Source organism: Lemur catta, chromosome 17 (genome assembly GCF_020740605.2).
Source record: "Lemur catta isolate mLemCat1 chromosome 17, mLemCat1.pri, whole genome shotgun sequence".
Classification (NCBI taxonomy): Eukaryota; Metazoa; Chordata; class Mammalia; order Primates; family Lemuridae; genus Lemur; species Lemur catta.
The window spans coordinates 45,697,598-45,715,465 of record NC_059144.1 but is presented as its reverse complement, the minus strand read 5'-3'; positions in this window follow the sequence as shown (position 1 = coordinate 45,715,465).

The following is a 17,868-nucleotide window of genomic DNA, read 5'->3' as shown; positions in this document are numbered from 1 at the left end:
GAGGGCTAAGAATCACAGACCCGGGGACCCATAAAGCCGAGGGCACCTCAGACCAAAGGCTTATATTAACCTGGTTGCTCATGGCTGCACCCTGTATGGTGACAAAATGCCAGAAACAACCTGAAGACTAAATAATAGGTGACTGGTAAAATTAATCATAGTCCATCCATACAGTGAATTATTATGCAGCCAATTAAAAGAATGAAGTAGAACCAGGTGCCGGGCAAAGCATTTTGCATGCAAAATCTTGTTTAATCCTTACAACAAACCTGTAAGGTAGGTTCTATTATTATCATCCCCAATTTGTATATGAAGAAACTGAGACTCAGAAAGGAGAAGTTACTTGCCTAAAGCTACAGTTAGTGATAATGGCAGAATTTGCATGCAGGACAATGGGCATTCCGTCAGTGTAGTGGGCATTGTGTTGGATGGGTTCTTAGTGACCACGCCCTGCTGCTCTCTGAATCAAACTTCTGGTCTTGTCTGCTCTTCCTTCTGCCTGGAATGCTCTTCCCTTCTCTGCCCTTTGCTTATGTATCTCCTGCTTATCCTGAAGATCTTATCTCAAATGCTACATCCACAGGTGTGTTCCCTGACCTCCCCGAGTAGCTGACATGCCCTTATCACATTCTCTCCCAGTGCACGTACTTCTGGTGATTGATGTGCTCAGTTGTTTACTGTCTTTCTCCCATTGTATTGGGGTCTTTCTGAGGACAGAGGTCCTGTACACCCTTGTGCTCTCATCCCCCGGCACAGTGCCTGTTGCATAGTAGTCACTTGGTAAATATTGGCTGAATAAATGCAAGAACAAGGAACTACTCAAGCTAGCACAAGGAAATGAGGAGCTTGTTGTAAGCACAAGACTCACGGACACTCCAGACAGAGACGAGAGAGGTTCAGGAAATGTGGTTATTCTTTCTACCGCTCTAGGGCTGGATGGTCACAAGATTCCTGCTTTTTCCCTTTGCATTTGCTCTAATTATCCTTATTCCTTCTGGCCAGATTCCTTTGCTTCAGCTTGTTCCTGTCCAGTGATGGTTGCCCATCTTTACTGAACCTTGCTTTCTGCTTCTAAAGCTGCTAACAATTGACCCTCACCCCCAATGCCCCAAACCCAGCTCATGTTGAGCTGGGCCAAGTCAGTCATAGGCACGGCCAATCTGTGCGTGGCACACTGGTCCAAACCACTGTCCCTGTTAGGGGTTGGATAGCAGTAGGGGTCGCATGGAACAAAATGTAGACATCTGATAGAGCAGAGTTGTGGCCTGGCTCTCCCTCCACTGAAATAAGTATGAGTTGGTCAAACATCCTGAAATACATAATCTGCTAAAATCTCAATCTCTTTGCCTTTTTCATCCCTTTTTTTTTGAATATGCCTATCCTCTTTACAATTAAGAGAGGAAAAAAAGGGAATTTGGGCTTGAAAGATGGCAAGAGAGAGATTTATATTTTCTGTCAAATACCTTTTGATTATTTTTGTTGTAGGTATTATTCTTTTATAAATATAAGGGTCTGGTCATATTGTGCACTCTCACTTTGCATCTTAGTTTAGAAGCAGTTCATTATAGTTGTCAGTGTTATCTTGGGATTCCTTGAGCTCAAAAGATGATGCTAACTGAGTTTCCTTTTGAACAGAATCATGGCCTTGAACCCCCTCCTGCTAAGCTTTTCTTCTGGGCGAGGCTTAGACAGGAAGATGTGCAGAGAGCTCTCTGGGACGCCACCGGACAAGGTTGAAATAGTTCCAAGGCCTTCAAAGTGAAGTTGTGATCAAAATGTTTGTGTTATTGAGTTTGCCAATTGGTCAATCCAATTAAAAATATTCAAAGCGATTGAAAGTTACCGATTGGGGTCTCATTCCTCAGGAACAGCGAGTAGCGGTTTTTCTGTGTCACTAATTCCTTCAACATCTCATGAGGTGGGGTGTGTGTGTGTGCGTGTGTGGGTTGGGGGTCGAGGGTAGGAAGAGTCAAGAGGAAGTACCTTGTCAGTGGTCAGCGTGGTGCTGTTTCCTGGCAACTATCAGGCTATTCCTGTAATTCTTTGACTCCTGTTTTTTTTAATATTAGCTTAATTAAAAAAAATTAAAATGTTTAAATATATTTTATAGTTGCAAAATAATACGGGCTTATTGTAACTTCAGGCCCAAGTCCACTTCCTGGAAGTTACCACTTTATGATAGTTTGACACATGTCCTTAAAGAACTTTTCAATGTATATATAAACATGTACTGATTAAACTTATTTTTCAAATGAGACTATACTACAACTTTTTTTGCCTTATCAATATAGCACAGATACTTTTCCATTTGACTATATATCATTCTACCGCATTCTTTTGAATGCTACATAAAATTCCATGTATTCTTCAATTTATTTACTCATCTCTCTATTGATGTACATTTAAGATGATGGCTTTTTAAAAAAAGAAAAACAAGACTGTAATAAATGACCCTGTAAATATATATACATATACATATATGTGTGTGTATATATATATGTATATATTTTACATTTATTTTTCTTATCTTCCTCATGCTTCTGTATAAATGAAAATTTTCACTTTTTGATGACTTCCAAGGCCCAAGAATAGGTCCAATAGTTGTTCGTTATAGCAGTTGACACTTTCCGAATCGTTTCTTTTTCCTTTTTTGCCAGTTAATCCAACAACATGTAGAGTTTATTCCTTAAGTGAAGTGGGCATTGTGTGAAACATTCTATTGCTTAATTACCTCTGAATCACTTGTCATAGTCCTAATAAAAATGTACACCCATTGCCGTGAATGCTTAATCACATTAACTGCAAAGAGAGTAAGTTGTTGAGAGAGAAGAATGGGAGGATGTTAAATGTCGGGTCTGGTTTAGAATTTAAAACACTTTCCCCGCACTGAGAGTGAAGCTCCTTGCCTGAGAGCTGTGGGCTGGGAATTAGCTCATTGTGATGGTCTCCAGAGAATCCCAGGCCCTTGTCTGAACGTGCAGGGAGTGAGGGTCAAAGGGTGGAAGAGAGGGAAGTGTTTTTAATTTTACAGAAGTATTTTGCTTGTAAAATGTCAGGCTCTGGCCTTCGTTCAAATAACCTAGTTATATTAAGTCCAACAAATAGTTACTGAAGCCCTACAATACGCCACGCACATTCTTGGCACTGAGATCAAGTGGTGATCAAAGCAGAAAAGAACCCACCGTAGTAGAGCTTACATGGCAGTAGCAGGAGACAGATTATCAACAAAGCAACAAAGAAGGATGTACAGTCAGGGCTGCCAAGAAATCAAGTGGGCATAGGTGAGTGGCAGAGAGTGGTGGGATGGTCAGTGGTCAAGGACAGGCCCTCTCCAGAGGGCCACTGAGTAGGGATTTAAAGATTTAAATACTCCCCCAAGCAAGTATCTTGGGGAAGAGTCAGGACCAAGATGCAAGCTATTAGCTTTCCTGGTGAGGGTGCTGGCTCTACAGACTTGATCCTTGGGAATTTCTTCTCTTTGTGGGGAAGCAAAACTTCTTTGAGTTTTCCCACTGAGTAATCTCTATTGCTGGAGCTTTGCTGTCCAGCATAAGTGCTCAATATGCACATGTAGCTAGTGGCTACCATGCTTGTCTCAGCAAAAATACAGAACCTTTCTGTCTGTGGGATGGTGTTGTCCCAGAGGATTTTTAATGGTTAGATGCACTATTGCTAATAACAACAGTACTGATGATGATGATGATGGTAGTATGTAATGGTAATGGTGATGGTACTAATATTATTTTTCATTTACTGAGCATGTACTAGACACAGGGCACTTTACATATATTATCTTATGACAACCTAATCAAAACCCCATTTAAGCCGGTGGATTTACTCTCATTTTGAAAATGGGACTCCTCAGAGTGTTGAGTAAGTTACCCAAGGTGATACTAGTAGTAAATGATGGAAGTGGGATTAGGACACAGTTTTGGTTGGAATATTAATAATTTCCCATGTTCTCAGCCACTATACTGCTTCTAGATCCATGAGATATTTCCCAGGGATTAAAAAAACAAATTCCCAGAAGAGGCAGCCAAAGTGGCTTTTAGTGGGGAGGTGATTTTTTATTCTATTAGAGAACTATTGGAATACGCAGTTGACCTATTTAAACCACTCTTAACTTCTCTGTAGCCAAAGGCCTGCTAATGAAAATTTCGACTGGTGTCCCTTGTCAATACACTTTGCTGCCGTCTGTTGGGAACTTGTCACAACTCTACAAATGTACAGGGTCTATAGAGTGATAGGAGTCCCCTGGGCTTGTGCAAAGAACAGTCTAGGTGGTGGCCCAGGTTTATTTGGTCTTTTGTTAAGTGTAAGGGAGACTTTAAGTCTTCTTAAAAGTAAGTGACTGAGGCTTGTCTAAGAAAAAGTAAAATATTTAACAGGTGCTCGTCAGTGATTCCTGCAGAAACCACCCACACACCCTGATATTTCAGGGCTGGGACTCATTCCCACTCTACAGGCTCTTGATGGTGTGACTCAGCTGTCATGGGGCCCGAGACTTAGCTTAAAGCATAATTTGTCACTGCGGCCCACAGTCAAGACATATTAGGGCCGAACAGATCCGGAGTAAGGCAGGTGGAGGCAGGGAAGAAGAGGAGGAGGGGAGAATAAGCTAGAACAAGAAATCTAGTATTATTAATGACACCCACCATTTATCGAGTCCCTGTTATTTACCATACCAGTCACTGGAGAGGTTACTTTGGTTGTGACGGCATCTAATGTTTACAACAATCCCACAAGGTAGGTTTTGTTACTTGAATTTACAGATGAGAAAATAATATAGTTAGTAAGTGCAACAGCCAGCAATTGAACCTAGGTAATTCTGGTTCCAAGGCCATAATATTTTTTTGAGTCAATCCAGAGAGACAGTAGGTGCTACAAAGGGAGTGGCCAAAACAGAGAGAGCAGATGAAGGGAAAAATAAGATGTGGCCCTTATTAGAAACAAAAGTAGAAGTTGAGATAGGGACCTCCACTTCCAGCTAAGATGAAAGATATTTTTTTCTGCCTTTAACAACCAGAAAAGAGAAAAAATATACAAAAAACAGTGGGTTTTCAAGACACTGGACATCAGACAATGAAGAACAGTGTCCCTGGCAGATGGAAAACAAAAACGGTGAGCTCTACATTTGCCTCAGAAACCTGGAAACCTGACAGAGTTTGCAGACTGTGGCACAAAGGAAGGGAACCAGGGGGGGTCCAGTACACTGCTTGAGTTGAGATGGAAATGAAAGTTCAGAGAAATAAGGTGGGTGGAATTTGTAAGAAGGGAGAGAGAGAGTTGCACAGAGAGTGAATTGCAGAGATCTGCAGAGGGTCCTTTTGAGTATTCAGCTGAATACTGATTAGCACAAAAATATGACTAGAATACCCAAAGCTAGTGAGAGAACCACCCAAACAGATGAAAGATGACAGGACCTGGCATTTATATAGGGCCAGGGGTAGTGCTTGCTCCCACCAATGAGACTGGAAAACCTCTTGAATAAGTGAACGTAGAGTACACAGCAGAGTCTTGCCCCAGTAGTGAGGAATAATTATCTCAAGACTGACTGCTGCTCTGGTTTTATCTAACAAATCTTAAAAGCTGGACCTGAAAGGATCAAATTGTTTCCAAGCAACTAACTGCATCCCAGGACAAAGCTTGAGAACATCTGAAGGAATACAAAAATATCTAGCATTCTACAATGCAAAATTCATAATATGTGTATCCAATAAAAAATGATCAGGCATGCAAAGAGGCAGAAAACTATGACCCAGAATGAAATTTAATCAACCAAAACTGACCCAGAAGTGGCATTTGTAAGAATTAGCAGAAAAAGATATATCAAAATACTATAATTGTATTGTACATGTTCAAAAAGTTAAGTATGGAAGATATTTAAAAAGACCCAAAATATAACTTCTAGAGGTATAATTATACTGTGTTAGATGAAAATAGTAAACTTGAAGACATAGAAATAGAACTAATACAAAATAAAACACAAAGAGAAAAGAGAATTTAAAAAATAAACAGAGCATAAGTGAACTGTGGAACAACTTCACATGGCCTAATATACATGTAATTGGAGTCCCAGAAGGAGACAGAAGTGGACAGAAAAAGTATTGGAAGTAATGGTGGTTGAAAATGGATAAAAACTATAAATCCACAAATCCAATAATTTCAACAAAACCTGAATACAAGAAAACACAAAGAAAATGACACCAAATGCCATCACAATCAAATTGCTGAAGGCTGGTGTGAAAGAAACCTTAAAAACAGCCAGAGAAAGAAGAGCATAATATTAATATATAGAAAGAAACAAATATAGGGATGACAGCAGGCTTCCTATCAAACAATATAAGTGAGAAGACAGCACAGAAATATTGTTAAAGTCCTGAAGAATGAAACTGTTAATCTAGAATACTATACCTAGAGAAAATATCTTTAAAAGGGGCCAGGGGTGGTCAAAATAAAGACTGTTTTAGACATATAAAAGCTGAGAAAATTTGTTACCAGTAGAATCCCAGAAATGTAAAAAGAAATTCTTTAGGCAAAAGGAAAAATCATACCAAATGAAGACGTGAATGCACACAAAGGAATGAAGGGCACCAGAAATGATCAAGTACATTAGCAAATACATAAGATTTTTTTCTTATTATTTATTTACTTTTATTTTTATAGATTTTTGGGGTACCAGTGGTATTTAGTTAAATGGATGAATTGTATAGTGGTGAAGTTCAGGGGTTTTAGTTTACCCATCACCAGAATAGTATGCCTTGTACCCAATAGGTAATTTTTGATCTCTCATCTCCCTCCCACCGTCCCATCTCTGAGTCTCAAAAGTCCATTATACCGCTCTTCATGACCATGTATACCCATTGTTTAGCTCCCACTTACAAGTGAGTATGTGCAGTATTTGTTTTTTCATTCCTGAGATACTTCACTTAGGATAATGGCCTCTAGTTCCATCCAAGTTGCTGCAAAAGGCATTATTTCATTCTTTTTTTTATGATTAAGTACCATTCCATGGTGTATATATACCACATTTTGTCTATCCATTCATCAGGGGACAGGCACTTAGGTTGATTCCGTATCTTTGCAATTGTGAATTTTGCTGTAATGCACATATGAGTACCTGGGTCTTTTTGATACAATCACTTTTTTCCCCCTTTGGGTAGGTAACCAATAGTGAGGATGCTGAATTGAATGGTAGATCTACTTTTAGTTCTTTGAGGAATCTCCTTACTGTTTTCCATAGAGGCTGTACTAATTTACATTCCCACCAACAATGTATAAGTGTTTTTTTTTCACTGCATCCACTCCAGCATCTATTTTTTTTTTGACTTTTTAACAATGGCCATTCTGACAGGGGTAAGGTGGTATCTCATTGTGGTTTTAATTTGCATGTCCCTGATGGTAGTGATGTTGAGCATTTTTTCATATGTTTATTGGTCATTTGTATGTCTTCCTATGAAAACTGTCTGATCATGTCCTTTGCTCACTTTTTAATGGGGTTATTTGTTTTATTCTTGCTGGTTTGCTTGAGTTCCTTGTAGATTCTGGATATTAGTCCTTTGTCGGATGTATAGTTTGTGAATATTTTTCCCATTCTGTAGATTGTCTATTTACTCTGTTGATTATTTCTTTTGCTGTGCAGAAACTGTTTAGTTTAAGTAAGTCCTACTTATTTATTTTTGTTTTTGTTGTATTTGCTTTTGGGATCTTAGTCATAAATTCTTTGCCTAGGCCAATGTCCAGAAGAGTTTTTTCTACATTTTCTTCTATAATTTTTATGATGTCAGGTGGTACATTTAAATTTTTAATCCATCTTGAATTAATTTTTATGTATGGTAAGAGGTAGGGATCTAGTTATATTCTTCTGCATGCAGATACCAAATTTTACCAGCGCAGTTTATTGAATACAGCATCCTTTCCTCAGTGTATGTTTTTTCTGCTTTGTCAAAAGATCAGTTGGTTGTAGGTATATGATTTTATTTCTGGGTTCTCTGTTCTGTTCCATTGATCCATGTGTCTACTTTTAGACCAGTACCATGCTGTTTTGGTTACTATAGCCTTGCCATATAATTTGAAGTTGAGAAATGTGATGTTTTTAGATTTGTTCTTTTTGCTTAGGATTGCTTTGGCTGTTTGGGCTCTTTTTTGATTCCATATGAAATTTACAATTATTGTTTCTAATTCTGTGAAAAATGACTTTGGTATTTTGATGGGAATTGCATTGAATCTATAAATCACTTTGGGTAAGACAGACATTTTAACAATATTGATTCTTCCAATCTAAGACCATGGGATATTTTTCTATTTGTTTGTGTATCTATAATTTCTTTTATCACTGTTTTACAGTTCTCATTGCAGAGATCTTTTACCTTCTTGGTTAAGTATATTCATAGGTATTTTATTATTTTTTTGTGGCTGTTGTGAATGGTATTGTTCTCTTGATTTGATTCTCATCTTGGTTGTTATTAGTATATAAAAATGCTACTGATTTGTGTACATTAATTTTGTAACTTGAGACATTACTGAATTTATTGATAATTCTAGGAGTACTTTGGATGAATCTTTAGGGTTTTGCATATATAAAATCATATCATTGGCAAACAGGGATAGTTTGACCTCCACTTTTCTTATTTGGATGTTCTTTCTTTCTTTCTCTTGCCTGATTGCTCTGGCTAGGACTTCCAGAACTATGTTGAATAAAAATGATGAAAGTGGGCATTGCTGTCTTGTTCTAGTTCTTAGGGGGAATACTTTAAACTTTTCTCCCATTCAATATGATGTTGGCTATGGATTTGTCATATATATCTTTTGTTATTTTGAGCTATGTTCCTTCTATGCTTAGTTTTTTAAGGTTTTTATCATGAAGGGGTGCTGAATTTTATTGAGTTCTTTTTCTGCATCTATTGAGATGATCATATGGTTTTTGTTTTTAACTCTGTTTATGTGGTAAATCACATTTATTGATTTGTGTATGTTGAACCATCCTTGCATCCCTGGGAATAGACCCACTTGATCATGATGAATTATTTTTTGATGTGCTGTTGGATTTTGTTTGCTAGTATTTTGTTGAGGATTTTTGCATTTATGTTCATGAGGGATATTGGTCTATAGTTTTCTTTTTTTGTTGTGTCCTCTCCTGGCTTTGGTATCAGAGTGATACTGGCTTCACAGAATGAGGATTCCCTCTTTTTTAATGTTTTGGAACAGTTTTAGTAGGATAGGTACCAGTTCTTTGTAGGTCTGATAGAATTTGACTGTGAATCCATCTGGTCCTGGACATATTTTTTGTTGGAAGATTTTTTAAATTACTGATTCAATATTGCTACTCATTGTTGGTCTTTTTAGGGTTTCTGTTTCTTCCTGATTCAACCTTGGAAGGTTCTATGTTTCTAACAATTTATCCATTTCCTCTAGATTTTCTAATGTATATGCATAGAGGTGTTCATAGTAGTCTTGGGATGATGAAAGATAACTGACTCTAAATAAAAATAGTAAAAATGTAGTTCTGATCAAAAAGGAAAACAAAATATGATAATGTCAATAGATACAGCCAAAAGCATTAACAAAATTCAACATTCATTTCTGATTCAAATTCAATATTATTAACCTGCTTGACCTAATGAAATTTTATGAAGTGCTCCACTGAGTGAAGGTAGGATATATGTTGAACATTTGTCAAGATAGACCATATTCTGGACCACAAAAAGACTCAATAAATTTAAAAAGACTTAAATTATACAACATATGAAGTTCATTTAGAATTCAATAACAGAAATATTTCTGGACAATTCCCAGGCAAAATAACATACTTTTAAACAACTCATAGATCAAAGAAGAAACCACATGGAAACTAGAAAGTATTTTGAACTGAATAAAAATAAAAACAAAAACACAACATATTAAAATGACAATATGCCACTAAATAATACTTAGGGTGAATTTTATAGCACCAAATAACTATATTAGAAGAAAAGAAGGGTTTCAAGTTAATGATCACAGCTTCCACTCTAAAAAACTAGAAAAAGAACAAATTAAACACAAAGTAGAAAAAAGAAATAATAAAGATTAGAACAGAAATCAATAAAATAGAAAACAGAAAAGAAAGAAAAAAATCAATAAACTAAAAGGTATTTTTTGACAAGATTAAAAATATTGATTTATGTCCAGTGAGACTGATCAGGAAATAATGATAGAAGACTCAAACTACCAATATTGGGTATGAGAGGTGACATTACTATAGATAATACAGACTTCAAAAGGTTAGTAAAGGAATATTATGAACAATTTTGTGTTAATAAACTCAACAACTTAGATGAAATGGTCAAACTCCATGAAAGACATGAGCTACCAAAGATTACTCAAGGAGAAATATGTAACCTGTGTAGCCTCATGTTTATGAAAAGAATTGAATTTGTAGATAAAAATCTTCCCTCAAAGAAAACTATAGGCCCAGATGGCTTCATTGGTGAATTCTACCAAACATTTAAGGAGATAATGATACCAATTTTACATAAACTTTTCTAGAAAGTGGAGAACTATGTCCCAACTCACATTAGCCTGATGTCAAAATCTAATCAAGACATTATAAAAATATAAAATTATAGACCAAAATACTTCTTGAAAATATGTAAAAAATTCTAGATAAAATTGTACCAGATAAAATCCAATTAATACACACACACACACACACACACACTTTATGATCAATTGGGATTTATCCCAGGAGTGCAAAGTTGTTTTAATATTCAAGCTTAAAGAATGTAATTCACCATATTAAAAAATAAAAAGGAGAACAAAATATGATAATGTCAATAGATACAGCCAAAAGCATTAACAAAATTCAACATTCATTTCTGATTCAAATTCTTAGCAAACTCAGAATAGGAGGAATTTCCTCAGCCTGATAAGGGACATTTATAAAAACAAGACAAAACAAAACAAAACCGTACAGCTAACATCATACTTAATGGTGATAGACCAAATGCTTTTTTCTAAGATCATAAACAAGAAAAAGATATGTGCTCCTACTACATTTATTCACCATGTGCTAGAGCTTGTAGCCAATAGAATAAGGCAAGAAAAAGAAAAAAAGACACAACCGCACTTGAATGTTTATTGCAGCAAAATTCACAATTGCAAAGATACGGAATCAACCTAAGTGCCCACTGACTGATGAATGAGTAAAGAAAATGTGGTATATATGTATACCATGAAGTGCTACTCAGCCATAAAAAGGGATGAAATAATGTCTTTTGCAGCAACTTGGATGAAACTGGAGGCCATCATCTTAAGTGAAGTATCTCAGGAATGGTAAAACAAATGCCACATGTTCTCACTTATAAGTGGCAGCTAAACGAGGACTATGTATGGTCATAAAATGGCATAATGGACATTGAAAACTAAGAAGGGGGGAGAGAGGGGAGGGATAAAAATCTACCTATTGGGTACAATGTGCACTATTCTGGTAATGGGTACACAGAAAGCCCTGACTTCAGCATGATACAATTCATCTGTATTACAAACAACACCTGTACTCCTTAAGTCTATTGAAATAAAAATAAAATAAAGAAAATAAAATCCAGACTGGAAAGGAAGAAGTAAAATTGTCTATGTTTGCAGATAACATGGTTTTTAACGTAGAGCTACAAAAAGACAACGAGAACTGGTAAATAAATTTAGCACTTTTGCAGGTTTGAGATCAATATACAAAAATAAGTTTGCTACATACAATTGGAAGTTGCAGTTAAAAACAATACAATCTACAATGGTATCACAAATATGAAACACTTAGGCATAAATGTGACAAAAAATGTGAATGACCTGTGAATTGAAACGATGTGAAAAAAAGATCTACATATGATAACTACAAAACATTTCTGAGAGAAATTAAAAAGCTCTAAATAAATGGAGAGATATATAACGTTCATGGGTTGGAAGATTCTCCTAAAACTGATCTATGTATCCAATCTAATCGCAATTAAAATCTCATCAGGAATTTTGATAGAAATCAATAAGCTGATTCTAAAATTCATATGGAAATGCAAAGGACCTAGAATACCTAGAATAGCTGAAATCACTTTGAAAAAGAACAAAGATTTGATTTTAAGGCTTGTTACAGACCTATAGTAATCAAGACATTGTGGTATTGGCAGGGAAATATGTATAAGTAGAATAGAAGAGTCTAGAAATAGACCCATACACCCATACATATATGGACAACTGATTTTTGACAAAAGGTGCAAAGCTAATTCAATGGAGAAAGGATATTTTTTTCAACAAATGGTGCTGGGACAACTGGCTATCCACATGTAAATAAATGAACTGTGGTCCATGTCTCTAAACATATAAAAATTAACTCAAACAGAATCATACACCTAAATATAAAGCCTAAAACTCTAAAAGTTCTAGGGAAAAAACCGGGAGAAACTCCTTGAGACCTAGGTTGGGCAAAGATTTCTTAGACACTAGATCAAAAGCATGATCCTTCAGGCAGAGGCCTGAGGATATATCATACCCGTGGGTAAAGTTGGTGCAGAAAGAATCTCTTTTATCTTGTACAACTGTAATCCTAAACTTTAGTCTTGGGAAAAGGATTAAGCTGTAGAGAAAAGCCCCATTTTAAAAGCAGAAGTGGAAATTTGTAGAGCTAGTACTGGCTACCAGTTAGGTTTTCCTTTCTTTTTAAAACATTCTAATTAGGTTTCACCTCTTATTGAAAATCTTTCCTTATTCCAATCCAACTTCCCTCTGTCCGATTTGGGCCATCCTCTGTACTCTCAAAACTCCTGTGCTAATCAATATCACAGCATTTATCACATAAGGTTGGAATTATTATTCTTGCTTCTTTTCCTAGTCTGAGACCACCTAGAAAATAACATTATATGGCACTGACTATATATACCAATCACAATTCTAAGTATTTTACATTTGTTAACTCTTATAATATTTGCCCAACTCTATGATAGGTGGTGGATAACTTTTCTCATTCATATTTTACAAATGAGAAAAGTTATCTGATGTCACAGAGTAGTAAGTTGTCAAACGAAACCTTGACTGTCTGGCTCCAGGGTTGGATTTCCAATAATTGCTTGGAGTTGTTTCTTCCTCATCTTTGTATTCTCAGAGCCTCGCATACAATAGGTGCTCAATGAATGCTTATTGAATTGAACACAGTAATGGGCCAGCATTAGCGTGAGCCTATCAGTTTGTATTGGTGTCTAGACACACAGCACCATAAGCTGAACAGAACACAAGGATGTGGGAAAGGAGAGATAAGAGAAACAAGGAAATGAAACATTGATGAACACTCACAATAGAAGGGTTGGGGTTCACAGGGAACGTGGGATCTTCAGGCAGAGGTTTTTATTCCTCTTGTACTGTCCATCCAGCTCTCCCCTTCCCCTGAATGGGGTCTCTGTTGATGACAATAATTCATACGTTATTTAAAACCCACTCTGTATGCACTGGCCTGGGCAGTAATTCTCTCATTATATTCTGGGTTTCTTTTTAATCATCTTCTGGGTAGATGAGTAAAATTCCTCATTTGGGCCAAAGGTTGGATCCCCCTCCAATGATAAGAAGATTTCTAGCATGTATGACTGATCTCCAGCCCGTCAGTAGCAGCAGCGCCTACTCTTTTGTTCCTTTATAATTGAAATCTATCAATTAGATAGTATTGAAGAGCTCAATGCAAATAGTAAAAATTCTTTATAGGAAATGAGCCATTCCCTGGGGGAAAAAAAAGTCTCAACTTTAACATTGCTGCCTCTTATTGTCATGCTGCAGCCTTAGCTTCAAGATGCCATTTGCTGCATCTTTCAGAGGCTACAAAAGGGTTTTGATTTCTGGCTTACAGCTTTCAAAGCCAAGGGAAACCTAAGTAGCATGATACTAATTTAGAGATGGGGAGGATTTGAAACAGTCTTTCTCTCCTCTCAAATTAAAAATCTACCCCGGGGTAGGATTGTTTATTTTAGAGGCCTCTGAATGTGTTGCTATATTCCCTCACCTCCTATTACCACCAAGTTCTGCACCCACCTGCCCCCAACCTGCCTTGAAGCTCCGTTAAAGGCAGATTCATTATAAATGGTCTCAGTAAGAAGAAAGAGGCAGAAACGCAGCAGACAGAGCAACCCACCCACCAAAAGCCAAACAAACAAGAAAATCAACAAAAATATTTGAGGGGCTGGATCGGACCTAAACAGGCTTTACTACTTCTTTCTCACAATGCAGTGAATAGCCTCAGATGTCATGATTTTAGACCGCAGTAGCATTGAAATGATCAATTATGCAGGTGTTCTAATGCAATTAAGCCTCATTTATTTTTGTACTTTACTTTCATTCACTAGAGTTGATGCTCTCTAAGCTCTCTAAGACACAAGATTATTTTACATATTTGTAATTTCTATACATGTCTCCTTTGAGAATACAGTGAAACCCTAGATATATAGAACTGTTTAAAATCCACTTGTTTACTTCAGCTGGGGAATTTTCTTCATGATTAAATGATTCATTTTATTCAAGGCTTATGACCGAACTTAACTAAGATTTCTGTGTTCCAGTTATTAAAGCAGAAAATTCAAGCGTGCAAACAGCTAAAACCTAGCCAGGCATTTGCAATGATATTAGAATATCTTATAGCCATCAGTAGCTGCAGAAGCTGAGAAAGAGAAAAGTAAAGGATTCTATTATCTTCCCTTTGCAGAATGAGGTAAATTTCCTGCCTCTGCACCAGGGACTTGTGGGGGTCTCCCAAAATGCATCGTACTGTCAGAGACACTATCTTTGTGTCTCTTTCTGACATAACAGCTATTAAAGGGAAAGGTCTGCTTTCAGGAGCCAAAAAGTGATGTCCTGTTAAAATTGAAGGCTCTGAGACCTTCTCTGAGACTCTTGCAGCTTCGCAGCAGCAATTAATACTGCTTATTACAGTGACTGGTCCTCCTCTTCCTCTTCCTTCCTCTCCTCTTTTTCTCTTTTTGTTTCTTACTTTCTTCTCTTCTTTCTCACCCTTTTCCCACCTTTTTTCTTTGTTCCCTTTTCTTCCTCCTTCCTCCTCTTCTCCAGTTTTCAGTCATTCAATACATAATTATTAAGCACCTACTATATGTCAGGAACTCTTTAAGTGCTGAGGATATAGCTAGTGAATAAAATGCCCCTGCCCTTGTGGAGCTAACAGTCTATTCAGCGAGACAGGTAATAAGTAAATAAATAAATCAATACATAATAGAATGTCAGGTACTGTAAAGAATGAAGAAGTTTAAAAAGAAAGCATGATAAAGGGAGAGAGTGAGGGGGTGCCTTTTAGATTGGTGTTTGGAGAAGGTATCTCTGATAAGGTGAAATTTGGATAGAACAAAGGGCGTGAGCCATTTTGATGTTTTGGGAAAGAACATTTCAGGCAGATGGAATAGTAAGTGCAGAGGCCCTGAGATGGGAGCATGCTCAGCGTGTTGAGGAAGAGCAAAGGGCCAGCGAGATTTGAGAGCAGCGAGCCAGGGCGTGAGTGGGAGGAGCACAGAGCCAGGGCTCAGACCGTGTGGGTCCTTAGGGGTCTTAGGAAGAGCTTTCAATTTTGTCCTGAGCATGATGGAAATCATCCAAGAGTTGAGGAGAGAGGAGTGAAATGACCCAATTCATTTTCTTTTTTAAAGGAACATTTTGGTTGCAGATTATCAAGGGTACATTATAAGCATGGTATCCTGTGCCATCCGGTCATTCAATCATTCAGCCTCTGCTGAGGGAAGTGCTACTCAAAGTCAGGCATTTGGCAAGTGCTGGGACTGTAAAGTGGACAGAACATAATCTCTTCCTTCAGGATGCTCAGAGTAGGGAAGATCTCTCAACTAGTTCAACATATCCCCAATGTCTGCTGTCCTCATGGTGTTTTCTCTGTTTTCATCGTGTACCAATGTAGACACTGACTCTAGAAACTCTTTGCATTCTCCCAGACAAGCCATCTACAACAGAAACTTTGGTAAATGATGCAGAATTTACTTACAATTTCATAGGATGGATTTAAGAAAGGATTTATATCACACACTTTCAAGATTTATGAAGGATCTGAGATTTTACCCTTTGTGTGATCTGGCACAGTTTCATGGATGGTAGTAGAGGACATGAGACTCCTGGGTCAGAGACAAAGGGCATGTTTTTATTCACAATGATCATAGTCACTAGTGTTAGCATTTGCTTTGGTTCCCTGAGTTAATTCCTACAGGGTGACATAAAGAGAGCCAGGAGACATATGCATATGCAGTGGGTTGGTTACAGGAGAGGAACTCCAAATTTAGGAAACTTGAGGATTTTCTAATGGGCAATAAGTCTGCCAGATATTTGCTCTGGGAGAGACATTGTCTTTATTTTATTAGAATTGAAAAAATTTACCATTTGCTCTGAAGGGAGATACTGCTTCTATCTTATAAAGCTCTTTGCTATACAAGTATTCTTGAAAAGATAGTCTAAAACAAAAGTCAGTGCAGAAACACAAGAGACCAATGGAGAACTAGTCTTCTAACACACACCTGATAATAAATTCTTCTGAATGTTTACCGCATTTGATTGGATTCCAGGATTCCTCTCTTCTACACCTTCGCTGGCATTTTTCTTCCTCTTCTCCTTCCTACTTTCCTTATAGAACATTCAGCCTTTTTTCTGTTATCTGGGCAATTCAGCTTTACTGACAAACTTGAATGCTCATGTGTTCTATTAATATAAATCCAAAGTCTCCCATTTTCCTTAGAAGAAGCTTTCACAGTCTTTTGTTATTCATCTGGAATGCTCCTTGAGGTTCATTGTCCACCCAAGTGGCTTATGAAAGTATTTCTTCCAAATCTATAATTCTCCCCATAAGAACAGAATTCTAGAATGCTATGAATGCTCTTATTAAAAGTCTATCCTAGGCATAGTGAAAAAAACAGCAGTATCTCCCTTCAGTTGAGAGAAATCAGTTTTTCCAGAGTGGAGAGGGTGTGAATTGGTGTGGATGATTTCCAAGAGAAGGAGACATAGTGTTTGTAATCATTGCTTAAATTCTTCCTAATTTTCCACCTCTTGATGTAGCCTAATTTGTTTAACCATTCTTGAATGGTTGGACATTTGGATGGATTCCAGTGTCTTTTTTTTTTTTTTTTTTTTGAGACAGAGTCTCGCTCTGTTGCCCCGGCTAGAGTGAGTGCCGTGGCGTCAGCCTAGCTCACAGCAACCTCAGACTCCTGGGCTTAAGCGATCCTCCTGCCTCAGGCTCCCGAGTAGCTGGGACTACAGGCATGCGCCACCATGCCCAGCTAATTTTTTCTGTATATATTTTTTAGTTGGCCAGATAATTTCTTTCTATTTTTTTTTTTTTTTTTTAGTAGAGATGGGGTCTCACTCTTGCTCAGGCTGGTCTCAAACTCCTGACCTTGAGCGATCCACCTGCCTCGGCCTCCCAGAGTGCTAGGATTACAAGCGTGAGCCACCACACCTGGCCGATTCCAGTGTCTTATGGTTGTGGAGAGCACGGTAATCATGCCTACAATATTACTGTGCTGTGGGCATTATGGAAAAAATGCTGACCGCCTGACCTGGTATTATTCTGGAGTTAATGGGACTGAATAACGCATTGTGTTTGTCCTCAAAGAGCTTATATTCTATGAGGGGCAGACAAAATTATGTGTGCAAAGAAAACACTAAATATCATTAGGGCAATGTAGTAAGTACTTTTTGAATTAATACTTGCTCAATGAATGGGCCAAACTTATGTTCAGTATATATTGAATTCACTGGGGTGGGCTTCCACGGGAAGGTGGTTCTTTGGGGGTAAAAATCACAAAAAGCATTGCACTTAATGTAGTGCAAATTGAACCTCTATGTTCTGTGGAAACTCTG